Source organism: Ambystoma mexicanum, chromosome 10 (assembly GCF_040938575.1).
Source record: "Ambystoma mexicanum isolate Mex_15411 chromosome 10, UKY_AmexF1_1, whole genome shotgun sequence".
NCBI classification, from domain to species: Eukaryota; Metazoa; Chordata; class Amphibia; order Caudata; family Ambystomatidae; genus Ambystoma; species Ambystoma mexicanum.
The window spans coordinates 857,969,102-857,995,274 of NC_090932.1; the positions used below are offsets into that span (position 1 = coordinate 857,969,102).

At 46.8% G+C, this 26,173-nt stretch overlaps 1 protein-coding gene across 13 annotated transcripts in view; it reads left to right on the forward strand.

Annotated features, from left to right (window-relative positions):
• Positions 1-26,173, forward strand: part of GPR160 (G protein-coupled receptor 160) — a 606,153-nt gene that overhangs the window by 375,070 nt on the left and 204,910 nt on the right. For 3 of the 13 annotated variants that reach the window (XM_069618551.1, XM_069618550.1, XM_069618553.1), the window contains exon 1: positions 16,230-16,431. The exons of the other annotated variants lie outside the window; for them this stretch is intronic. The gene's annotated coding sequence lies outside the window, so the exon portion shown is untranslated. Of the gene's footprint in view, positions 1-16,229; positions 16,432-26,173 lie in introns of those variants that run through there. 13 annotated transcript variants of the gene reach the window in all.

Here is a 26,173-nt window from a genome sequence, read left to right on the forward strand (position 1 = left end):
GCGGTTATTTTCGTTACTACTCTTCCTTCGGTAGAACGAGAGGGGCTGCCTGTCAAAGGAGCCAGCGAAAACGTACCCAGGGTGGTTGGGGAAATCGGGGTGCAAAAGCCGCTCAGGCAGCTGCCTCTTTGCCTTGAGGCACTGCCGCAGTCGCTTCCAGTCAGTCATTAGGCCATGTCCCATTGTTCGCCGGTTGGGGGCAGACTGTCTCAGCATCTCAAAGAATGGTAGGCCATTACTTCGGATGCGTGGGTTCTGGATACCATGGCCCACTGCTACGGTCTTCCCTTCCTTCAGCGGCTTCGCGACAATTCACCGGGGAAACTCTCTTTGAAGCTTCCGGATCCGCTCCTTGCGCAGGAAATCTTAACCCTGCTGGAGAAAGGCGCTATTGAACTGGTGCCTGTAGCGGAGACAAACATGTGTTGGTATTCCCCTTATTTTTTAATCCCGAAGAAAGACTGGGGATTGAGACCCATCATGGACTTGTGTTGGTTGACACACTTCTCGGGAAGGACAAATTCAAGATGGTTACCCTTTCTCAAGTCCTCCAGGCCCTTCAACTTCAGGATTGGTTGGCGTCTCTGGACCTACAGGATGCTTACTTTCATGTGTCGATTGATCCCAAGCACAAAATACCTGAGGTTTGCGGCTGGAGACTCACACTTTCAGTTTCGGATCTTGCTGTTCGGATTGAACTCTGCCCAAGGGTCTTCACCAAGCTAATGGTGTTGGTGGCAGCGTACCTCAGGCAAGGGGGGGGGCGAATTCATGTCTACCCCTACCTGGACGACTGGCTAATCCGGGCGCGCTCTCCGAGCAAGCATTGGATCACCTCGGTTTCACCTGCCGCTCCTCCACCGGCTGGGCTTCTCCCTCAATTTCAGGAAGTCGCCTCTGACACCTTCCCAACAGCTCTAATACATAGGGGCTGTGTTAGACACGTCCTTGGGGAAGTGCTCACCTCCCAAGGCGAGGGCTCATCACATTGTGCAGATGGTGGACAAGTTTCAACATGCCCAGAGTCTCCCGCCTTTCGAATTCTTAAGGTTGCTCGGCCTCATGGCATCCTGCATTTTTCTGTTGCCAGAGGCCAGGCTGAGGATGAGGTCCCTGCAATGGGTCCTCAAGATGCAGTGGTCACAGTTCTCAGGCAAGATGTCGGATCCCGTTCAGATTCCACTCTGTCTCCCAGGATCTTCTGTGGTGGGCCAACGAGGGGAACCTGATGAAGAGGGAGCCGTTTTGGCAACCATGGCCTGAGGCGACTGTGGTGACAGATGCTTCCCTCACAGGATGGGGTGCTCATGCCAACGAGTTGACCACCAGCAGTCGTTGGTCTCCGCGGAGTCCAAACTCCACATCAATCTGTTAAAGCTGAGGGCCATCAGGCTAGCCCTAAAGGCTTTCCTGCCGTCTGTGTGGGGGAGAAGTGTCCTGATCATGACGAACAACACAGTGGCCATGCATTACCTCAACAAAAAACGGGGGGGGTAGGGTCACTCCCGTTTTGCAGAGAGGCGATGCAGCTCTGGTTCTGGGCCATCCAGCAGGGAATTTCAATCTCAGCAGTTCATCTGGCCGGAGACGAAAATGCTGCGGCGGATGCTCTGAGCAGACAGAGCACGATCTCTCACAAGTGGGAGTTGGCTCAGGAAGTTCTTCAGATCTTTGCCCTTTGTGGAACCCCGCAAGTGGATCTCTTCACCACCAGTGTCAAACAGAAGTGCAAGAGATTCTGCTCAAGGGAATTTCCTCTGAGAGGAGCCTTGGGAGATGCGTTTGTAGTAGATTGGTCATTCCCGCTGCTGTATGCATTTCCTCCAGTCCCCGTCATTCCTCAAGTGTTGCGGAGGTTATGGAGGTTTGGTTCCCACATGATCCTCATTGCTCTGGATTGGGCCAGGAGAGCGTGGTACCCGGACCTTCTAGAAATGTCCATCTGCCCTCCACGCCGGCGGCCTGCAACAAAATCCCTGTACTGTTGCCGTAAGTTCTGCGACTGGTGCAGAGAGCACAATGTTGATCCTTTTCAGTGCTCCATTCGTATGGTTTTGTCTTTCTTACTTTCATTGGCCCACAGGGGCCTTCAATTGGGTACCATTAAGGGTTACCTGGTGGCACTGTATCTTTAAGCGCTCGTCTGAAGAATGTTCTTACTATAAGATTCCTTTGATTTCTCAATTTCTTAAAGGGCTGACTAATGTGTTCCCGCCGTGCCCTTTCCAGGTGCCGGTTTGGGATTTAAATTTGGTTTTGAAATTTCTCATGGGTGCTCTGTTTGAACATTTGCACTCTTGTCCTTTGAGATTATTGGCCTTCAAGACTGTGTTCTTGGTTGCGGTTACTTCCGCTCGCAGTGAGTGAATTGCAGGTTCTAAGCCACCCTTTACTATGTTTCACAAGGACAGGATTGTACTGCGGGTACACCCTTCCTTTCTGCCTAAGGTAGTATCTGAATTTCATTTGAGTCAAAAGGTGGTTCTCCCATCTTTCTATCCTCCTCCTCATCCTGGTAAGGAAGAGGAGCGACTCCATAGGTTGGATCGTAGGAGAGCTCTGAGTTTTTACATTTCTAGGATGTCCAGGATCAGAGTGGACGATCAACACTTTGTAGGATATGCTGGACACCGAATGGGCCAGGCTGTTGCCAAACAGACCTTGTCCAGGTGGATTATCCTCACCATTACGGAGTGTTACTGATTGGTGGGTAAAAACCCTCCTGAAGGGCTGCGAGGTCATCCCACTAGGAGCGTGGGTGTTCCTATTAGGAATATTTGTGAGGCCGCTACATGGGCTTCGCTCCACATCTTTGTTAAAGGAATGGTTCGTTCAAAATGTTTTATTGTCCCTATGGGTCGGCCATGTGTTTTTAAGCCTAATTCGCTCGATTTTAGAAAAATTTCCTATGGACCTTACCCGAGTTTTCGTCCATTAAAAGCACGCGGAAACAGGCACCAGGGCGCTGCCATTTTGTGATAATCCTATCACTTGCCCCATCGCCCTGGCTGACCTTCTTTTGCGGCACTAATTCATATCCCCTGCCTCTGAGCCTGTCATCAGCAGATGCGTAATGCCCATTTCACAACGCCAAAGCACGTCTCGTGTCAACAATCACTGCGCTTCAGCTAATGACGTGTCGCCATAGAAATGGCAAGACGCCTCTTTCCTCAATAAGTATGAACCAGACCATTTCACAACACAAAGCAGCAGATTTTCGATTCCATTCCTCTCGCTGTGTTACTTTGAGTATTCTGTGTTTCGTTTCTGTGCTCTGGTCAGCTACCTTTACCACTTGTAGCCTGTGTGAACACCTGTACCATCGCTATAAATTATTTTAGTTTGTTTACCACACAATGGCTACAATAATGCCCTAGTATACCGAGGAGGAACTACTGGAAAGGGAAACACGCGAAAACGATGGGGCTTTGGACGGCAGTTGGCAGGACGAATCAACGGATGAAGACACTGGGCCTAGTAGCATGGACGGTGTTTCCACCTGGTGCACATGCAATCGGTGCGAGCTAATGCCAACTGAGGAGGAGAACTGCTGCTGCTTTGAAAACTCGGGATGCGTGTCCTACATTTCGGAAGGCGAGCCACGACCGCAATGCATCACTAGCTGCCAGACTTCAGGGCAGCCTGCCTCACACGGTCCGTGTTGAGGATAATGATGGTGCCTATGCATGAACTTCGCGCAACTGTTCGTCCTCGTAATCCGAGTAACAAGTAAGTATAATCTGCTTGTGATGCCACTACTATTTCATGGTAGTCTCCTATATCCAAAATTACATCTACATATCATTGTAACGCATGAAAGTCGTTCAATAGTGTGCCGTGTCTAGATAGCATTTGTCCAAGCAGAATGCCATTAGTTACAAGAATTGTCATTGACAACAAACGTTTAATCAAGTTATCTTGGTCATTTAAAAACAGTTTGTATCATTATTTTTCACAGGTGGTACCGGCTGGTGGCCTATCGTTCCTTTACATGGTGGCTTCACAGGAGGCTTGGACACCGTGTTCGAAGAGTAATACCCGCCTGTGCCATAAGAGAAACTTTCCTGAGTGACAGCGGTCAGTACAGGGGATTTACCCTCGCTGTGCTGCAACCTGACCTGTACAATGTGTAAAGTTTTGTATTTTTGTGGCATCAAAAAAAGAAACAAAATAAAACATCACATATATTTTTAACAACGGTTGTTTCGATTTTTTTTTTTTTTAAATGAATCAAGTGTCTCCATTCAGCAGTCTTCCTGTGCCTTATCTGCATGCCCCAGGCCCATCCATCCCACCCCCTCTATCAAAGGCGGTTCGCGCCAGTGGATGCGTGCTGCCATGGGGGGCTGTCAGGGGCGCGAACGGCCAAGGTGCCAAACAGCATGTACACTTCAAAAGGTATCCCACGCCAAGGGCCCATCGCTCACATGGCCTCCTCAGACGTCGTGTCTCCAGGCAGGGCTCCCCCTTGAAGCAGGCCGCCCCCCTGCAATCCACATAAGTGTCTCCATTCAGCAGTATTTCTGTGCCTTATCTGCACACCCCAGGCCCATCCATCCCACCCCCCTCTATCAAAGGTGGTTTGCGCCAGTGGATGCGTGCTGCCATGGGGGCCTGTCAGGGGCGCGAACGGCCAAGGTGCCAAACCGCATGTACACTTCAAAAGGTATCCCACGCCAAGGGCCCATCACTCACATGGCCGCCTCAGACTGTGTGTCCGGCCAGGACCCCCCCCCCTCCTCGCTGGCTGGCTGGCCGGCCGTCCCCCGGCAAACCACATAATACCACGACATACACACATCATTCATTCACAAACACACCCCTGTTTGTAATACTTTATAAACCACTTTGTCTCATGAGAACATCTTTGTGCTTTGCAAGTCAACTCCTGAACGTGCTACCTGAGAACCACTGAGATCTATGCCTAGTGTCTAGTTGATGGAACAGCCTTGCGATTCACTGTGCGTCCAAAGTGCTTCTTTTAACGAAAACCAACACCCTGTGTACCATAAAGGAACAGCGCGTGACTCACGATAAACTTTTACGCATTTGCGGATCGATATGGTCAGGATATAGCCTTTGGGAAGGCGGTTCTTTATTCGACAATCTAATTGGGTACTCTACATTCTTTTCCCTCCTCCATTTACTGGTACTGCTTTGGAGTCTGTCAAAGATGTGGAAAACGTTAGAGAACACAATCCATTCGAAGAACAAGTTACTTACCAACTGGTAACGTTCTTTCGACTGGATGTTCCTCCAATGTATTCCACATCGCCCTCCCAGCCTGCCCCTGTGGAGAATTTCCTATGTGATTGCTGCTTCAGTTTCCGCAAGGGTATGTGCAGTCAAGCAGACTGGTGCCACAGGTTCTGAGGGAAAAAACTTAAACTGAGGCTACGGGCGCAGTGCGTCCTATTTATAACATCCAGTGACGTTGCCCTCGACGGTGTCCTTCGAGGGACATCGGCCCGTCATCAACGCAGGACGCCCTCTGCTGAAAGCTTCCGAAGTGCACAGCTGTGGACATTACATGTCAAAGATGTGGAATACGTTGGAGGAACATCCAGTCGAAAGAATGTTACCAGTTGGTAAGTAACTAATTCTTCTTTTTATTTTGTAAGCCTACCCAGCGACTATGGGAGTTGTATTTGAGACCTTTATGGCTGGAAGCGGGTATCAATACATGTGGCCATGCTTTAGAATTTTTGACACCAAGCCTAAACCTCCCCTAGTGACATGCTCTGTGGCCAAATACCTACACGGAGCATGGTTGCGGAGGAGAAAGATGGCTGCTTATTGATTTTTGGCCCCAGGCTACGAGGAGTTCTCTCCTGGCTTTCCAAAAATTGTACAAATGGCAACGCCTTTATTCCCATTTGTACATGACAACTAAAGCCTTAGGCTGCCGCTACAACCCTTTTTAGTGGATCACACTCGTTTTTTACCTCAAGTCTTTTTAGCAGGGTTATTTTAAACTGTACGTTGTTTTGTATTTTTATTTATTTTGTAATGTATTTAATCCCGATGACTTTACATCGAATAAAGGTTTTTGAAAGAATCTCTCAATACATATTCAGTTTATCTCTATGTATTCCCTGTTGGGGAGAATTCCCATAAATGGCTAATTTCCCTTACCTAATGAGTCCCTCAGCATCTTTGCTGGATTTCTAGGATTTCTTTTTTTCACCTGGTAAGAGTGAGCCTTTTTCCCACTCTTACATGTGTTTTGCTGTGTGTGTTTTTACCATTTGTGTGATCTTGGGCCTCACCTGCTCCACGAGCAACATTTTTGTTACACAGCACCTTCAGTGCAGTGACACAGGGTTGTCTTTTAGACTTCCCACTGACTCCATTATTGTGGGACTGACTACTGTCTCCCAGAGACATGTAAAGTTGCCATTAACTTTATGTAGTCTCTTTAAATCACAGACCCAGTACAAACCATCTTACATGGAGTATTGTAAAGGGTTAATTCCTATCCCTTTTTGTCTGTCCTTCTTGGAGCGCTGTTTCGCTCCCTTTACATCAAGACTTGGCTGGTGGCAGTGGTAACTACCTTAATTTTTCTACCGCAGTTATCTTATATAACCATGGTATTGCTGTAGGCTATCATATTAGCCTTGAACATAAACCTGCTTGACCAAATACATTTTATTTTGGCTCTGGCTGGGTTTATTCGCCATTTCTTTTTGTTAGTCTTTCTCGTGTTTCTCTCTGCGCGCCAAACCGGGGTTGTTTCCTTTTGTACGCCGTCTTTTCGCAGGCTTCTGCACAGAGTACCCCTGCCATGGGTTCCCTTGGTAACCCAAGTCACACTCCTGTTTGGCTGGGTGACTGTTCTTGCCAGGACAGCCACCCTGCTGTGTGATTGACAGCCAGGCTGTATGAATGGGGGAAAACTGCATAAAAAGCAGGTCTCTGGGACTGGAAAGGCAGAGTCGCCACTGGAACGAAAGAACCAACGAGGAACTGATGGAAAAGGACCCCTTTAATGACTGAACTGCCCGGGGAAGCCCTGCTGCAGGTCCAAATCTTCAGAATCCGACGACCGAGAAGATCCTCCAGGAAACTTCTTCCCTTGAGCTGGTGGGACCAACTAGTTCATCCGAACTGCAAGCCAGGACCCCTCCTCTGGTCGAATTCGCTGTACAGAGCTACAGTGGGCCGGATAGCCAGGAAGGTCGGACCCTGCTTGGGTTTTAAGGAGCACACCTTTTATTTGTTGCTTTGCTCTGCTGCTGGTTTCTTCCCTGGGTAGTGCAGGACCCTCCAGTCTTCCTACTTCTTGTCAGTCCGACAGTCGCTTCAGGAACCGTGAGCCTGCAGGAACTACCGGGAAAGTCCGCCTCAGCTACAGCTTCCTCTCCATTTTAAAGTACTGTGCAAATCCAGTTGTTCATTTCTTTCAGCCGCAGGTAAAGTGTTTGAAATCTTTCTCCAATCCGATGGCTTGTCCTTCTCTTCTCTTTGACTACATTTTCTACCAAACAACCTCGTCCGGAATCCGTGGCACAATCTTTACTGCAAACTACCCTGAACCATGTGATCTTGAGCAAAAGACTTTTGTCCTATTGACTTCGGCCCTAAGCCTTTTCTACCTGATTCTATCACTGTAGTTCCTCTTGCTCTATTGCCCTTAGTACGTACTTGTTGGTGTGGTTCAATTTCTATTAACTGTCTTTCCCTCCCTTTTAAATTGCTGGAGTGCCATTTTGCTCCCACTTCAGTTTGTGAGCTTAACTTGTCTGGAATTTACGGGAAGTGGTGTGGTGTATTAAGAGGGTGATTTTTAAACTGCTTATAATAGTGTGATGTTATACAACTGAAGAATAAAATAAATGTATATTCTATTACTTGAAAACCTTGAGTCAGTGTTTGCCTGAATCATAGTAATTGCTGTCCTTTGTAACTATTTGTTACTGCTCACTTTCTCTTGAGAGAAGTCTGCATGCTTGGCCATCGCTACCACTTTACTGTGTAGTACAGACTTGTACCAAAGGTGAATTTGTACTGTCACTTGTAGTCTTACTTGTGTGTGGTGTTCCCAAAGGGTATTGCATATAATTCTGCCTAACATTCTCTTGTTTGCACCACACTCAAATCCCATCTTTCATTCATTCGTTAAACCCCTCCTTTTTGCTTCATTACTGTTTGATGAATCAATTGTTTGTACCGCTTGTTTATATTGTATTTGGCAAAAGCGCCTTATAAATCAAAAATAAATACTTGGAACTCTTGGCCTGGCCCCCTGACATCTCTGAATGGAAGGCTAAGGAAGGCCAGGCCAGCCTATTTAAAATTGCTGCCATTCTATAGGAAATGGACACACATTGTTCCTGAACATCACCGTATTGGTAAATCTTCATTTTGGTTTTAACCCAAGGCATGGGATTTTAGTTTGTTTCAACTGTTTCAGGTAGTTAATGGCCTACCTTTCGGGTCTCATTGACCTGAGAGGGAGGCACTGCCTGATGGTGATCTCTTTGGCCTTTAGAAAGCCATACCCCTCTTGTCAAGTCTAGCATTTAAATCTTAATCGAGGCCATGAGGCCCGGTGTTTCGGTGCGTTAAAATGTAGAAGCTGGAAAAACATACTACTTGTGGCATTTGGAGTTGAGGTAAGGCTTTTTCCATCCGAACATGTGGAGAGCTTGATTTACTTGGAGGCCACTATCATTTACTAAGAGACCATCTGATATTTTTAGAATCCGCTCTCTGGGCATCTCAATTTGTTGTAGGGACTCTGCCTTTAATTAAAACCTACAGTGTTTCTCTTGTCCCCTTTCTCAAAGCGTTGACTAAGTCAAACAGTAAAGTCGCAATCTGATTTTTTAACTTTCTCAGCGGATTCCTGTGTCTGTCCATGAGCCCTTGCTTGCATCACTGCTTGGTCCAGCACGGTCCCCCTCGACTTGCTCTATGATGAAATCCTATTCTGGCCAGATGGAAGTATATACAGAGGTCAAATGGATCTAATGGCTATGACCAAACTTGTACCGCAGCTGAGCTAACCGATGTTTCAGTCATAAGTGTTAAAGATAGTAGAACTGCTTCACCTCTATTTCTTTGGTTCGTGGGCAGGGCTGAACCTCCAGAGATGGGGGTCAGAAAAGCTAAAGTCCAAGCAATAGTGCAGCAAGTACCACAATGAAAGTAATATCTTTAGTCTTTTATCGAAAAACAATTTAAAAACACTACCTACTCCTCCATGTAAAGGAAATACCCAGTAAATGCAGATTGAACCTCAGGCAGACTGATGCTGGGAATTGCTGCAGGAGGCAAAACTTTAAAATGAGAGAGCAGGGAAGTTATTAAATAATTTGGGTAAAATATGGAAATGGAGTCTTTAGAGTAGTGTCCCAGGCATGTGCAGGAGGGCAGAGTGCCAAAGTAGTCTAGGAAAGGACAATTGGGCCCACAAGTTCTCTGCCTGTTTGTAGAAGGCTTGATGCATCAAGTGGGATTTGAAGTCTCTTCTGGCTGGTTTGAAATAAAGAAAAGGGTGTGGCACAGATGTCCGACAGTGAGCGGCATGAAGTCGATCGGTTGAAGTATGGAAGGATTTGAACCAAGTACCTAGACTGTCTTTCACTATCCGCCTGACAGGCGCAGCAGCAGCTTGGGGCTCCGAAGGTGCTAAGATTTGTGGAGCAGCCTTCCGTTTGATTGCAGTTTGACATGGCCCAACTGCTTGAAACCCATTTTTGAATTTCTAAGCAGAGGATTGCCTCTGGACTTAAGAATGCTGTTGATTGCCTCTAGGGAGCTGCAGAGCTCGCTCTTCCCATCCTGCAAGCTGAAGTTTATTCAGGCACATGGTCTAACGTTGGGTGCCTGGGTGTGCTGGTCAATTGGTCCTCAGCTGCAGGCAGCTCCATAGATCTTCATGCATGTGTCCCAGTGATGTTGGGGGTTGAGGGGGAATCTGGGGTCTACAATCCTATGCAAGGGGTCTTTGTTGCCTTTAACACTGGCTATAAAGAAAGGGGCAAACTGCAAATTTAATTCAGTTCTTTATTTTGAGTTTGAGAGAATGATAATACAGAATTGCTTAGCATTCTTGGCATATTTAATTTTGGCAGCACACCTTGCCTAGTTTAGCAGCAACCTTATATTCTAGACAGCGCCTTGAAACTTTAAAACTGAATAGACACCTGAATGGCCCGAATGTGTCTTTTATTGCATAGGTGCAACAGGCGACAATCTGGTAAATGTGGGCTAGCCTAAGGGTTTTTGTTTTATTTTGAAAAACAAAATGATGCAGGTAATTCTGTTTCTGAAAGTGGTATCTGCTGATAAGACCCCACTTTCGCAATGCTCCATGCCGAAAAGCATAATTCATAGATGTGCATTGATGTGACCACCTCCTGACATCTTCAGCTGCTACTTTTGTGTGGCAGCAGGGAAGGTTCAAATGTCACATGTTCATTCATGAACACATCTACAGGAACTGAAAGTTCCAACAGGCACGGAAGGCTTTTTAACCTTCTGCACCCCTGGTTCCAAATATTATAATTGTGTACCCCAACAGACCAGTGACAGTTATTAATATCTAAATATAAGCAATGTCTAGTTTGGGCATGACTGAATTATACATCCATAAGAATTTGGTGTCATTCATTATCAGCTTGGTGAGCAGTGTGAGAAACCTGAAGGTGTCTCACCCGCTAGTCCCCAGAGATCTGTCGTCCAGGTGGCCAAGACCCTGCCATCGCTATTGGATCCAGTTCCTGGGGGAGGCCGAGTGGGGGAGGATCACCTGGATGAGGGGTCTTCAGGGAGTGGAAGTGGAACACCAAGGGTTGAGAAGCGGTACCCCCTTCATTCTAACACCTTCTCCCCATCCGAGCCAGTAGGATATCTAGAAACTCTACTCCTCCCCTCACACCCCTTTTTCCAACATGAAAGGTTTCCTACACAGTGACAAACAGCGCACTAACATCCAAGCCTTTTACCCGACATGTCCCAACACAAGGGTCAGGCAATTAACAACTACACTCCCCTGATGGCCCTTTATCTTCCCTAAAGGTATAAAAGGCGAAGCACGAAAGCACACTTCGAGCAAGGCCGAACGCACGAGGAAGCAGCTATACCGGATTAGCAGTTTACGTGGAGAAAGGCGTCGAGACCTGAAAGGATGACGATGAGGAGGGAATTGCCTTTTCCCTTTTCAACTCGGACCCACTTTGCCTCTGAAACGGGAATCTCAGGACCGGGAAGTACAGCTGGCGTGTGGTCCTACAAACTATGAGATGGTGAGATGGCTTTATGGACTGAACTTCTCCTCAGGACTACGCTAACGCATTGCTTCCTCTGTCGGTCTGCATCAAATGGTGTCCACTTTTCAGCACCATGGTGTGAGGTTGGCAGTGTATGACATTGCTATTTTTAAAGGGCAAGATCCCAGGGGACCTCATAGGGATGTTTCCCTGGAAACAGGTGCCAAACATTTTCAGGAGGATTAAAGAGAGGGCTTCCAGGGCTGGATTATTCTATCACGTTGGGCGATTATCTTTCGCCTTAGGATCCCCCTCTGTCGGGCTTCAACCATTTCAGGGTTGGCCTCCCTGCGTCGGTCCACTACTGCCTTTCAATCACAAGTTCAACAATCATTCACTGTGGACATCCCTTGGCTGGGTTCACTCTGGTCATCACAATGTTCCACTTGCTTTATCACAACACGGGAGTCATTCTTGCTTTCCCCTTGGCATCCCTCCATCGGGTTCACATAGAAAATCATGAAATGTGTTAAGAATGGCTAACAGTTCATGATTTGCTGTTCTCATCAGAAAGCAGGGGTTCCCTTTCCCTAGCTTTCTCTCTGCATCCCTCTGTCGGGTTCACACTTGCCACAGTTCACAAGACAGTCTCTTTAGACCCCTTGGAGGTGCCTACGGCACACGGGACCCTCCTGCGCTGATCTCGAAAGCGGGGAGAAGCGCTGGCTACCGTGGTGCCGTCCTTGACTCCGGAGAAAAGAAATGTACAGAAAGTTCAGCATAGCCAGTGAGTCAGAGAAAAGTGATAATAAACCGAACTGTGCTGGGTGCAGGGTTGCAAGCAGCAACATTTGAACAAAGAACTTGTGTTTATGAACTTGAATGAAAGCCCAGTTAAGGTCCAGGTGCAGAGGGGTCTGGCGCCACGTGGGCACTCATTCGAAAGATTCTGACCGGGACCTGTTTTTAAACCACAAGAGGCCTTGGGGGAAGGCTGACGTAGGTGTCAAAGGGGTCATACAAGGCTCAAGCAAAACCCCTTGAACAATCGAAAGTCTAGCACATGGAGGAAAGCAAAGTACATTGGGGGAAAAACAAGTGCATGTTATTGTGTGAACAAGAACTGTGTGTAGCCGAAGTAGGGCTGAGACACAGACTTTGGTAAAGGGAAGAACCTAAGGGGTCTAAAGAGACTGTCTTGTGAACTGTGGCAAGTGTGAACCCGACAGAGGGATGCAGAGAGAAAGGTAGGGGAAGGGAACCCCTGCTTTCTGATGAGAACAGCAAATCATGAACTGTTAGCCATTCTTAACACAGTTCATGATTTTCTATGTGAACCCGATGGAGGGATGCCAAGGGGAAAGCAAGAGTGAATCCAGTCTTGTGATAAAGCAAGTGGAACATTGTGATGACAAGAGTGAACCCCGCCAAGGGATGTCCACAGTGAATGATTGTTGAACTTGTGATTGAAAGGCAGTAGTGGACCGACGCAGGGAGGCCAACCCTGAAATGACTGAAGCCCGACGTAGGGGGATCTTAAGGTGAAAGGTAATCGCCCAACGTGATAGAATAATTCAGCCCTGGAAGCCCTCTCTTGAATCCCCCTGAAATGTTTGCCACAGGTTTCTAGGGGAACATCCCTATGGGGTCTCCTGAGATATAGCCCTTTAAAAATAGCAATGTCATTACACCGCCCACCTCACACCATGGTGCTAAAAAGTGGACACCATTTGATGCAGACCGATAGAGGAAGCAATGCTTTAGCGTAGCCCTGAGAAGTTCAATCCATACAGCCATCTCACCATCTCATATTTTGTAGGGCTCCCAAACTTTGTCCCCTCCTCGCTTCAGTCAAGCCATTCTGGCTGTGACATCAGCAGGCAAAGTACAGTTATTACAGAGGCCAAGATTGGACCCTCAACAGCCTTGCTATACACACATTTTCGTTATATAATCCTCCCCTTAGTTGATTTATCTCTGGAACATTCATGAAGGATTTACCCAGAACTCTGCAATAAACTGTACCTTCAAAAGTACTCTACTATAGAGGTATTGACAGATCTTCAAGGAAGATGAAAGTACTTTATTCCAAAAGACCCATTTGCGATGATCACCTGGCTGGACAAGGCCTACTGCAATTGAGACATTGATACCCAGGATCCTGTCCACTGGAGGTGATGGATCCCTGCAAGTGCTCTCTACAGACCTTACTGGTTGGGAAGGGCATGAGAAACGTGCCCCCTGGACTCTGTCTCCCAACAACCAAATAAGCAAGGAAGTCATCCCTGGATCTCCCTGCTCTTTTGAACAGTCTGGACTTAGGTTTGGATGCCTTCAACGCCATCCAAGCAGCTGCAAGCGAACTGCCTACATCAGCTTCTAATGCCTTTGTATCTTAGTTTTGCTCGATAACTAAGCTCTACTGTCTCTGCATTCGAGATACTCTGGGTTTACTAGCATCCCCAACTTGACACTGCCTGCGTGGTTGCCAGCTTCTTCGAGCTCCAAGCAATCATCGCTGCAGTATCACAACACTGAGCCAGTCTAGCCTGCATTGCTGCCAAAGGCAAGTCTCTGCTTCTCTGCACCTGAGGCCGCCAAGTCTTCCGCTGCTGCTGACTCGACAATGCCTGCTTTCCCCAGCATCTTGGATTCATAAGCAGTCGCCACTGCCAAACAGCACAGTATCGTTGGAACCCGTTGCTGCTGCTCCCCAGACTCATACTTTCCCTGTTTCTGAATGCATCAAGACTCCCTGCAAGACGAGAATTATTTTATTATTTGTATTTTATTTTTTTAATTTCTAGAGCGCGACCATGGCTTCATAAAAAAAAAAACAGGTTTTGTAAGTGGCCTTGGTCTGCTGTAAAGGACTCTAGTGTAGTTTAAATCCTTCTGCTCTACTTTTTGAAAGACATAACCAATAACATTTTAAGTTTTGCTGCTTAAATCTTTGCCTGAGCAAACACATCTACAAATCCAAACTTCCCCTTCTGCTTTTTCCCCTTACAATGGTGGGCCACTAGTGTTTATTAGTTGTTATGTTATGTTATTTTGCATTTATATAGCGCCTTATATACCATTGGTATGGTCTGAAGGCGCTGGTAGGTTGAACGCCCTTGGGAACCGAAGTTCGTGTCAGTAGAGAAAGTAGAGAGTCCAAAGGTGCGTGTGCGCACCAGGTATGTGTGCAGCTGGTGCGGAATTCGTGTAGTAGCATCTTGATAACGGGAGGTGTGGTGGTTGAGATCAGGAGTATGTGTTCGCTCTGGCAGGATTTATCCAGACCGAGTGTGGCTGCGTTAGGCCTGAGGAGAACTCCTGGCTGGGGGTGTGAAACCAGCAGTGTTTACATAGAGTAATGGGGAGTGAGCGCGAGATGTTGATATGAGAACAGTTATACCGAATGGTGTCATAGTATCTCTGTGTTCTAGTTGAGTGGTGGTGTAAAGAAGAGAGTAAGTGTGGGGTGTGGTATGATGGGATGTATGCTCTTTCAAATGTTCCCTGCATTCCAAGGCATATCATGTACTTCACGCAGTTCAATGCGATCAAGTCCGTTCTATGCACTTTTATTCGTTTCAGGCGTTCCAGATCAGACATTTCACTCATCCGCTCTGTACTCCCATCCAGTCTACACGCCCATCCTGTCTACACACAGTTGTGTCCATTTTTGTTAGTTTAAAAATGCTATTTTATAGACTCACCTGGGAGGCATATTTTGTCAGAGAAATCGGGAGACGTACATTTTCTCATAGGAATGCATTAGGGCTAGAATTATTTTAGGTGGAAGAATGTGAAAAATAGCAATATTTTTCACTGAAAAGGCAGGAGTTTCCTGCTTAAATTGAGAGGGATGGCATGTGTGCTTGGTTGTACATTTTATTTTACTTTGCTATGCTGTAGTACTGTACATGGTGCTTCTGCACCAGCTCACACCCCTTCTGAAGAGTATAGCCTGCCCTTGGCCTGTGCTACAGCAAAGAGGGTGTATCTGCATAACGGCCTATGTTTGTTGCCAAAGCGGGTGAACAAGAGGATTTTGTTTTTGCAGGTGAGGGCTCCATTGATGCCTATGCACATGCAAGGGGATTGGTAGGTGAGGGAACTGATTATGACTGGTGTTGCCTATCAAAAGTGTGCGAGTTGATCAGTAAATACTGGTCTGGCCATGCCTTTTTTTTTTTTTTTTGCCTCGATGAGGATCACTGCTGTATTGGTAGTAGTGTGGGGATGGATAGGTGCTTAGGCAGAGCAGTAGTGCTTCCGTCACAACTGGATAACCTTATTTCCCAGCTCTGACCCTCTTTGTTCAATGCATAGCTCTCAACTCACCCGCTTTTGCCAGTGTCACCCGCCTAGCAAGTAGCTAAATCACCCGCCAAATCCCTCATATGCCCATTCACATCTATGCGCTCTCACCTGCTATAAAGAAAATCGGGTGTTTCACCCACCTTGGTGACCCAAAAGGTTGGGAGCTATGTCAATGCAAACCTCCTAATTAATGTTACCAGCAGAATGATTCCCTTATTAATTCCACTTCATTGTTATTTGTTGTGCGCCCATGGAAAGACTCCCTTTACAGCCGAGACTTCTAAAAACAGGGTGCTAAAATGAAGAGGTTGGGCCCCGGGGAGAACAAGAAGTTAAACATTCGAGAAGCATTTCAGTTTTAAGAAGAACGACCCTCCCATTAAATACGTTTTCCTCTCAATAAAGGGGTTTCAAATTTCTCAAAAACGTTTTCTCCGTGTTTTTCTTGTCGCTTTTTAATGTAAAAACCTACTTCCTTTGCGGTCGTTTTCGGAAGTGTTGAGAAACGAGTGTGCAAGTCGCTATCTTTCTGTGGGAGGCACGTCGTTCTGATTCCAAGTTGAAACGCTAAATCTTTAATTGTCCTTTTTCCTTTTAAAACGGCCGCAGTGTCGCAAGCCGTGCTCGTGGCATTTACACCAGCCATCTGCCCCGCGTCTTGTTGATCCTTTCTTGCAAGCCTTGGGCCTCAACTGAATCGCTCCCCGTCCTCCCCTCGCGCGCGAGCTCCCGGAGCCAGGACCCAGGGGACGGTTAAGACTGTGGGCGTGGCACCTGCTGCACAGAAGTGCTTTGCTGATAGTGTTTATCTGGAGTTGCCTTTAGTGCTGCTGGAGGTGCCATCTAAGTGCCGGGGACCGTTGTTTAAAGTCGGAAGCCGGAACTGGACGGTTTTTGGGTGAGCAGATATTTTATCTTAATTATACCGGATTTATGCTTGCCCTCTCGATTACGTTTTTTTTTTTTAAATCCGATTCTTTTCTCCAGGCGTGTGCAAGGTGTCTATCGATAATCACGGCTTTGCTGAAGAATTAAAAAACAAAAAACGTTGCATTTAAAATGCATCTTTTAAAGTTGTTTTTGCTCAAAATCTGGCATTCCAGTGGATTGTGTTTTTCGCCTCATGTTATAAGCAATTACATTTCTTGTAGAAATCGATGAAAAAGAATCGAAACGCTCCGTGCTCGATGTTAACATTTGCGCGTTTGTTCAATTCCGCTTATGGAATACCTTTCTACAAAGACAATCAGTTAAGTCATATTTTTTCCTTGATTAGGATTACCATTTTATTATCGCACTTCACACCTTCTAAAGTCTTCGGTGCCTGATAGCCTGTGTCCGATTACAAAGAGCAGACTTAAGTAAAGTTCACTTCCTGCGATCTCCATAATGGAGAAACGGGCACAGCATGAATTGGTATACAGCCTTTGCTTGCCACTTACATAGCATGCACCAAGGGTAAGCTGTTCTCCTTCAAGCGTGTGAGAGCCAGCATAGCTGTATCCAAGACAATATTACTGAAAGTATAAACATTATAGAAATGTCCAATTAAGGGTCTATACAAATTTGTTTAAACTAAAGGGACAGCCATTATGCTCCAGCAGGGGTTCTGCTGGACGTAGGATCCTGCACAGCGCTCCTACATAAGAAGATGCAGAGATGGGGAACAAAAAGAACACATATTTATTCTCTCAACCCACTTGTCTTACTACCCCTCCCTTCTCCCCTGTACATCACTTCCTTTTCCTGTTGTCCCTGAATTGGCCTTCCTCCGCCTGCCTCCCACACATCAAGGAGGACTGACCTCAAACTAAAACGGAGGCACAACATCACAACCTCCCCGCCCCAATTAAATGAACAGACCCTGGTCACCCCATTCCTTCAATTAGTCTTTTGTGCCGGGTTCCCGATTGCTGAGGCCATTCTACCCTTGGGTTACCTTCTGACATTTGCAACCCCATGTCCGTCCTCAGAGGTGTCACCCTCCGAGCCTTCTCCATCACATGCTATGTAGGATACGTCCTACTCCTACTCTGTGGGTAAATCCACTTGAACATTTGTCACCCACTTGCTTACTTCAAGCCTCTTCCTTGACACCTGCCATCTTCCATTTCGAGCCATTATCAACGATCTGAATGCCTACCAATGGGTCAGCCTGACATGTAGCGATGTACTAGTGGGTCTTGGGTTGGCAAACCAGTACGATGTCCCCTATGGCTAGTGCCCACTCTTCCACTTGTCTTCTGTCATCCGCGTATTACTTTTATCTTTATCTTGATCTTTGCTCTTTGTCTTGCTCTCTCATGTCCTTGTCCTCTGGGTATTGGTCATCAGACCACAAGTTATATGTCCTGCTGTTTCTTCTGAACATAATTTCAGATGGGCACTTTCCCATCCGTTCTATGAGGAGTGTTCCTGTAGTCACTTGGGAACTGGTGTGAGGGATGTTCGAGGGGCTTGCCCGTTGAGTGATTTGTAGAACCCCTTTTCAGATTTCCCATGAACCGCTTCATGGTCAAATTTGCCTGCATCCACAGTGGTGTGACACTGCAGTGTTTGAACGCCATGTATCCTGTAAAGACTAAGTCTTGGATGGTGAACAGTGGCCCCTTGTCTGATATGACTGTTCAGTGAATGCCCTAGGCCGTGAAAATCTTGTCTAGTGCCGGTATGACCTGGGTAGCAGCAGTGGACGACACACTATGCACCTCAGGAAAAAGAGCGTACTCGTCCATCTCAACCAGTAGGCATTATCCACCCTTTATCTGTCCAAAGAAGTCGATGGCTACTTCCTCCCACGCCCCTACTGCCAGTTTTGTCATTTGAAGTGGTTCTTGTCGAGCTTGCAGAGTTATAATGCAGCACATAGGACGTCTCCAACTTTTCCTCTGTCGAGTTGAGGGAACCTTCTGGTGTATCATGTGCTTTGACATGATCCCTCAGTGACTCTAATGCGCCAGATCAATCACCTGACATCTCCGTGTGTTAGGGAGAATTCTCTCTTTAGGCTGAATTTCCTAACCTAGTGAGTCCCCCAGCAGCTTTGCTGGATTTCTGGAGTTTGTTTTTTCCTCCTGCCAAGAGCGAGACTCTCTCTTCCCCCCCCCCCCCCACTCTTGGACATGATTTATGGTATTCCTTCGACTGGTAATGTGTTTTATGGGCTATGGGATCCTTTACTCCATAGGGTCTCATGTGTTTTTCATATGTGTTACACTGCACCCTCCGTGCAGTGTAACAGGGGTATCATAGTGACACCCCGCCATAGACTCCATACCCTGGGACTGACTACTGTCTCCCAGGGCATGTAAAGTCACCATTGGCTTTACTAGTCCCAAATTATTAACAGAAACCAGTACAAACCATCATATTGTGGACGTACTGGTCGGGGCAATTTGATTGCCCCGGGGTCTGTTAGTCGAGGGGGCACATCTCCGTCCCCCCCTGATCGAGTTTTGGCTGGTGGCAGTCGAAACTACTTTTTATATTCGACCGCGAATATTTCCTTATGGGATTTTCCCATTGTTCGAGGCTACCAACTGTAATTATTTAATTCTCATAGCCTCGAACATACCGCCGGTTTATTTAATGAATATTAATTCTCCGGTTGGTATTTTTTGCCAAGACTCGATTCTAAAATGGCGTTTGTGTTCTCTTCTGTGACTCCAACCCATGTCGAGCCTTTTGTTCCACTTTTTGGTGGGCTTCTCCACAGAAGCCTCCAAAAGTGGTGCCACTCTGTCTGGGTACCACAGAGGGTGTGGGCGGGGGTTTAGGCACCCTGGACTGAGTTACCTTGGTAGCTCAAGTCGCACTCTTGAGTGTTTGGCCCAAACACTTAGCATGTTTGAGTGACAGCTAGGCTGAGTGAATGGGGGTTTTCTGCATAAAAGCAGGGCTTTGGGGACTGGAACTTCAGAAGTCGCCACAGGACTTGAGAATCCGACGAGGGAGAAGCTGAGCCAACCTACCACGACAACACCACCGGTGGAGCCCTGCAGAACAGACTCACCACTTCCCGACGACAGAGAAGATCTCCCGGCTGGAGAGGCTTCTTCCCTTGACTGGTGGGCACAATCAGTTTACCTTTCTTTCTTAGCACCCCAGCCCGGTTTGTGGTCGAACTGCCCGTGCCAAGCACCCCGGCAGCTGGATAGCCACTCAATACTGAACCGCGAATCACCGGACTGCTCCTTGTACCTGAGAAACTCTGCGGCTGGTTTCTTCCCTGGCAGTGCAACGGACTCCTGTCTTCCTCCACGACGAGATCCTCTCCTCCCCCAGACGAAGCACCGACTTGCATCCGCTGCCAGGAACAACTGCCCCCGCTGGAGCGTTCTCACCACTTTAAGGTACTGTGTCCGCCAGGCCTCCCTTTCTAAAGATTGCAACAAGGTAATAACTCCTTAACCTTCTGGACTGGGCTGGCCGCCTTGACCCTCTAACTGGTCCCTTTCTTTGATCCAACTCCTTTTTGAACCATTACAAGACTTTTGTGCACTGCAACCGTGTGACCTTGGCCACATTTCTTTTCCATCCTCTTAAAGCGGATCCGGCCTACTGACTCTGAATTCATGGGTTACTTTGCCTTCCCCTCCTGTTCTGTTCTTGTAAAAGTGTTGGGATCTGTTTCAAGTTGTTCTCTGCTTTTCTCTCCCTTTTTAAAAAACGAATTATTAGAGTGCCATCTACGTTAAGCGCTCACCACTGTCTGAAAATAAGTGGGGCTTTACCCAAGACTTGTCTAATATTCTTTTAAGGGAGTGTATATCTTTTAGTGGCTGTGTTTTTGAATTGCTTACTATTAGTGCCTGTGTGTTTTTCTAGATGTGGTTTTAAATAAATAATTATATCTCTTTTACACCAAGCCCTGGTCAGTGTTTACTTGTTCTATTGTGTTCTCTTGACCTATTGTGAATACTCTGTATACTGCCTAACTCTTCTTGAGGGAAGTCTGGCTGCTCAGCCACAGCTACCAAGTGAATCTGTGTGGTACAGACTGCTACCAAGTGGGTTTACTGCCAAACACCTGTAGTCCTAAATCTTTTGCAGTGGTCCCAGAGGGAACTGCATAGGTTTCTGCCTAACACCGTGCATCTGGTATTATCAGCTTGGATCCTTTATGAGAGCAAGTCATCTTTTGACAACGACAATTCGTCCTTGACTAATATCTTGTTTGTCATTTTGTGTGATCAGCGTCTCCCTCTCCCCTACATTTTTTGCATGTTTCCAGCGCCCTTTCCTCAAGCAATCGTCGATGATGCAAAATGCTGTATCATGCTCGGACTCTTGTTAATATCAGTAGATCAGCCCATTCTGTTCGCCTGATGCACCACAGAATTTACGTATTGGTCTGCGGTAGAAGGGTCAGAGTTCACGGAACCAATCGAGTACCTCGAGAGGAAGTCCCTTCTTTTTCCCTGGGCGGTATATTATGTCAAACGCATGGTCCTGAAGCATCAGTCCCCCACCTTGCTATGCTCATGGGGCATCCTAGCCTGTGCGTTCCCGTAGATGGACAATAATGCCCGATGGTCAGTCCCAATTGTAAATGGCTTTTGGTTCAGAAAAAGATGGAAATCTTCACAAACCAACACCACTGCTAGCCCTTCCTACTCCATTACGGACAAGCTCTGACGAGCGCATGACATAATGTGCCGTTGATGAGACCTGTCCTCGTCAAACTGAGCTAGAATGGCCCCTACGCTCACTGGGATTGTATCAACCGTTCGCTCTGTGCACTGATCTGAGTCAAAGTATGCCATGTCTTCCACTGCACTGATTCTTCAACACATGATCGCAGCCGCCTTTTAACACTCACTTGACCACTGAAATATAGCATGCTGCTTCGATGGGGCACACAGTGGAGTGCTGGCAGTCGGAAGTCTTCTATGTATCTCGTGCAACAGCTGACAAGGCCTAAAAAGGGCTGCTGGTCCGACACATTTGCGGGTTGGGGCATGTCATTCAGGGCGGCAACCTTTGTCGATTCTGGCTTCATGCCCTCTTCTGAAAAGATGTGGCCAAAGAACCTGAGCGGGTGTTTTCTGAACTTACGTTTCTTTGTTCAGAGGGAGGTTTGCTGCTTCCAGCGCCATGCACACCATGGCCAGTGTGTCATGTTTCGCCACCGTACCAAGTCGTAGAATGTCGTCCCTGTAGTTGATATAGTTTGGTACGTGTTTGACATTGTGAATTTCTGCTTGAAAGATCTCGGCTGACGGTGAGACCACAAGGCTGATGCACTTGTACCTGTATAGGCCTAAGTGAGTCACAAAGGTGACTATATATACCGCAACTCGGGTGACAATTCCAGCTGATGATAGCCCTTATGATCCACCTGCTTAACAGGGCCAAGGTGTTTTCAAAGCTGGACCTCAATGTTTGTGAAGCAGGGAGTTTGATGCCATTCCCTTTGGATGCCTTGAATAGGGCACCTCATAACTATGCATAGCCAGATGGTGTCCGACCCCCTTCTTGGGCACTGGGACAATGGGGGACACCCATGGCATTGGTCCCATGGCAGGCTCCATGATGTCATGTTTGAGTAATTTATGTATCTCGTCTTCCACCTTCCTTTACATTTTTTCAGGTATCCCACAATAGGTTTGTGTAATGGGTTGGATAGTGGGGTCAGTGTGAAGGTGTATTTGTTAATTTCCCTAGGCCTTTGAACAGCAACGTGAATAGTTGGTCTGTTCGCTCCACTGGGTTGATGTATTTGTGTACATGTGAGCTGGCACTGCTAAATTGCTCAATTCGTAATATGTTCTATTAAGTTAATTTTATGGGTTTTCCTTTAATTATTGCTTGTGAGTGGGGTGCAGACCCATTAATATGCGCCATGCTGCACGGATCTGCACTGGTACTTCATATGGTCCCCACATTTCTCCTGTTCTTCGATTGTTGCATTGGCTCCCGGTTCTTAAACGGGTCCAATTTAAATCATTGGTCATAGCGCATCGGGCTTTCTATAGGTTCAGGGGCTGAATATCTTCAGGACAAATTCCAACCCTATGTGCCCTCTCGTGAATTGCGTTCTAACGGCTCCTGTCTTCTTACCATTCCTCGCTGCCAATTTGAGCAGGTGGGGGCCGCTCTTTTTCTTTGGCGGCCGCCAAGTTATGGAATACTTTGCCGGCTCTACTAAGGGCCACGAACAACCTTGTTGCTTTTTGTCGGTTGTTAAAAACCTACTTGTTTTAAAATGCCATCTTGTTATTAGTCGGTTCTTTAACCTTTCCGGTCCACCCTAGCGCGAAGATGCTTTTGCGTGCGTTCACTCTATAAAATTAACACAACCGTGCAGGGCACCTCAAGATACTGGAAAACGAGAGACCTAGGCGTAGTAGCCTTCAGTGTGGGTTGCACACCCTAATATCCAATATTGTGGCTGGAATTCTTTTCATTCTAGCTTTTCAAATCAAGTTCTATTCTTTTTCATTGGTATGAATCAGGCTCATGTTTTGAATGTTTTTCTTTTTTTTTTTTTTTTTAAACTTTGGTTTTATTTGCATTTTCTTAATACAACAATCGGACCCATGAAAGAAACAGAAAAAACGTATTCATCTAACCCTTGAGCCCAACCCCTCATCCCTCCCATCCCCCCACCCCAACTCCTTCCCTCCCCCAATTAGATTGTCCCTTTAAAACTTTAACCGTGGGAGATTCCATAAATCCTCTTTTTCCTGGTGCTTGGGAGCTGAATTGTTCTCGACATCTTCGTCGGCTTTGTAGCATCTGCTGTACCACGGACCATTGGTTGCCCAATTTACATTAGATACCTCTCATTCCCCTTCCCACCCCTCCTGTACAGGAGCATCCCCTTGGTGTCAATGAACCTCCCATCCCCATGACTGTCGCAGACGTACCAATTCGCTTGGAATGTACCAGAATCATTGTTAACCATAGCAGTCAATTTGTCCATGAGGAACATGTTCTTTAATTTATTCAGCCAATCGTCCTTAGAGGGGGTCACCAGACTCTTACATTTCTGCGCCAGGACCACCCTACCCACCCTTAACATTGTTTCCCACATTCTTGGGTACCTGTTTATTTCTGCTTCCACCGGGGGAGGCCCAACAGCATCGCCAGCAGGCTTTGTGGGAGTAATTCTTCTGTAACCTCTTCGATCCAACCACTTACATTCTCCCAAAACTTCTGGACTTATGGGCAGTACTACCACATGTGGCCCCTCGTTCCCACCTGGCCACATCCCCTTGGACATCTGGGTGATACCCCTGGGAACATCATTGACGGTTTCAATTGGTCCCTATGCCACCCCTGCAGGATCTTGAAATTATGCTCCATATCAGATGTAAATAAGTTCCGTGGAACGCTATTTTAAATATCTTTGACCATGCGTCCTCCGAGAGGGCCTCCTCTGCTAACCCATTCCAGAACGTGCGGAATCCCCTCCTCTCCGCTAAGTTGTTGGTATTCAGTATTTTATACATCTTGGACACTATCCCCTTTCTTGTTGTTGCTATGTCCAGTAGTTTTTCAAAGGGAGTCAGCTGTCTCCTCAGGTTTTGACCCCATGACTGATCGCAGAGAATGCCCTTCATACAGATTGACCCCCGCCCAAGAGCCTCCCTCATTGTTTTTTCTTTTTTGAAATGTCATTTAATAGATAAGAATTGAGTGCAGATAAGGACTTTTGATGTATTTGTGAGCCATTAGTTGGTATAGCTCATGTAACAGTCCTATATCCAGCATCATTTTTTATAATCCAGCAAAAATCAAAGCTCAGGTTTGCACACCCTAATCGGTGGCATTCTGTCACACGTAGGCAGAGACCATAATACGTTGCAGCCCAGCGTGCATGCAGGCCCAAGGCGCAATGCTCAAAGGCAGCAGATGGAAGAAATCCTTGTTGAAGCACCTAGGACCCATATGGCCATATATCCCATGCAAATCCTTCAGCCAGCCCAAGATTTTATCAAAAACTACCTCGTATGCAATGTAGAGCTGAACTGATAGTTTGGAGTTGTATGCGGAGGCAGGGGAACAAAATAAATTCCAAAATGCTCTTGGCTAATAAAATGGGAATGGCTAAAGAACAGATGCCAACATTCTTCATGCAATTCAGGAGAGACACTTTTCTTAGGGCATTCGGGGAGTATCCAGCATTGCAAGAGTGGGTGAGGTGGAGGTGGGGGGAGGGGAATGGGGTTTAGGGGGCAAACTATGGAAATTGTTATCACTTTTTTTTACTGGGAATCTGGTACTCCCAAAATGTGTAGTCAAAGGAGGGAGCCGGGCTAAGCAGCCATCTTCACAAGCTTCATTACAGCTACACCATTTGGTTATTATTTATTATTCTGGTATTTGTGGAACAGGGACCTAGCTTCGAGAAGCAAAAGAGGGCTTTACAGAGGAATACAACAGTACAGATTCATAACGGAGCACTTTTCATAGGTAACAGAACAGATATACAGCGGGGGGTAGGATGCAGAGGGGCACAGAGGAGGGGTACAGCTGTACCAGGTGGCGGAGAGGGGCAGGCAGGATCTAGCGAGGGGGGGCTAAGTGATGGCCTAGGTGTTGAGGAGGAGAGACTCCTTGAAGAGGTGGGTCTTGACTTCTTTTTTGAATTTTAGGGTCATGGGGTTGAGTCGAATTCTGATTGAGAGGAGATTCCATAGTCTTGGGGCATAGGCAGAGAATGCTTATTTGGTGGACCTTTCCTTCTTGCAGTGGCTGATTTCAAGTCTGTATGTGTCCTGGCTTCTGGTGGTGCGCTGTCCACCGGAGATGCTGAGTTTCGCCACGAGGTAGCTGGGTAATTTGTTGTCGTACAAGTGTAAACCCTTTTGAGCCCAGGCCAGCTATGTGAGGGCGTTGTTTATCCAAAGCAGCCTGGCTGTCGGCACTGCTCTCACTAAAACAATCTCTGGGATCCTTTGATTCCTCTGGGAGAAAAGTTAAGGCCTCCCCTCGGGCAAATTGGCCGCTTTACCCTTAGAGCTTTTGTCTTCACCTCTATGGCAGAGGAGAGCTCTGTCCCCTTACCATCCTCTTCTGTTGGACCAAGGCCTCAATGATAACTGCTCTGGAAACAGGACTGTTAACTGGTGATGGAAAATTGCTGGTATGTGCCATCCATGCTCTCTCGAATGGGAGTGCAACCAAAGGACTCGCCTTGACCCTGGATACCCAGGATTGGGTGTCTGAGCGCTCTAGACCCTTAATCCCACATTGGACCACTTGTGAGCTACACAGTCGACCAGCTCACCAGCTTAACGTTGTTGACCCCCCAAATATACGAAAATAAGGTTCATTGAAAAGGCCCTTTACCCCCCCCCCCCCTTTCCCAGGGGTCAACTGTTGCGGTCATATTGACGTTCAAGCACCCATCTCTGCTTTTTACTGTGACCTATCCTTTTAACCTTGACATTACCCCTGCTCAAGCACCCAGAACGCTATACTATACCAGTTCTGCATTTTCTGTGTCTTTACAGACTGGTGGGTTTTTGCTTGCGTTTTCTAACTCTCTACTTGCATTTTTTATAGTTTAAAGTGTATATATCTTTTTAGAACCTTGATTGCACATTTTGTATTTTGAAGAATTTTGATTATTGCTGTTTGAGGTGCTACTGTGGTCACTTTACACCCCTCCTTAGTATATCGTACCCTCG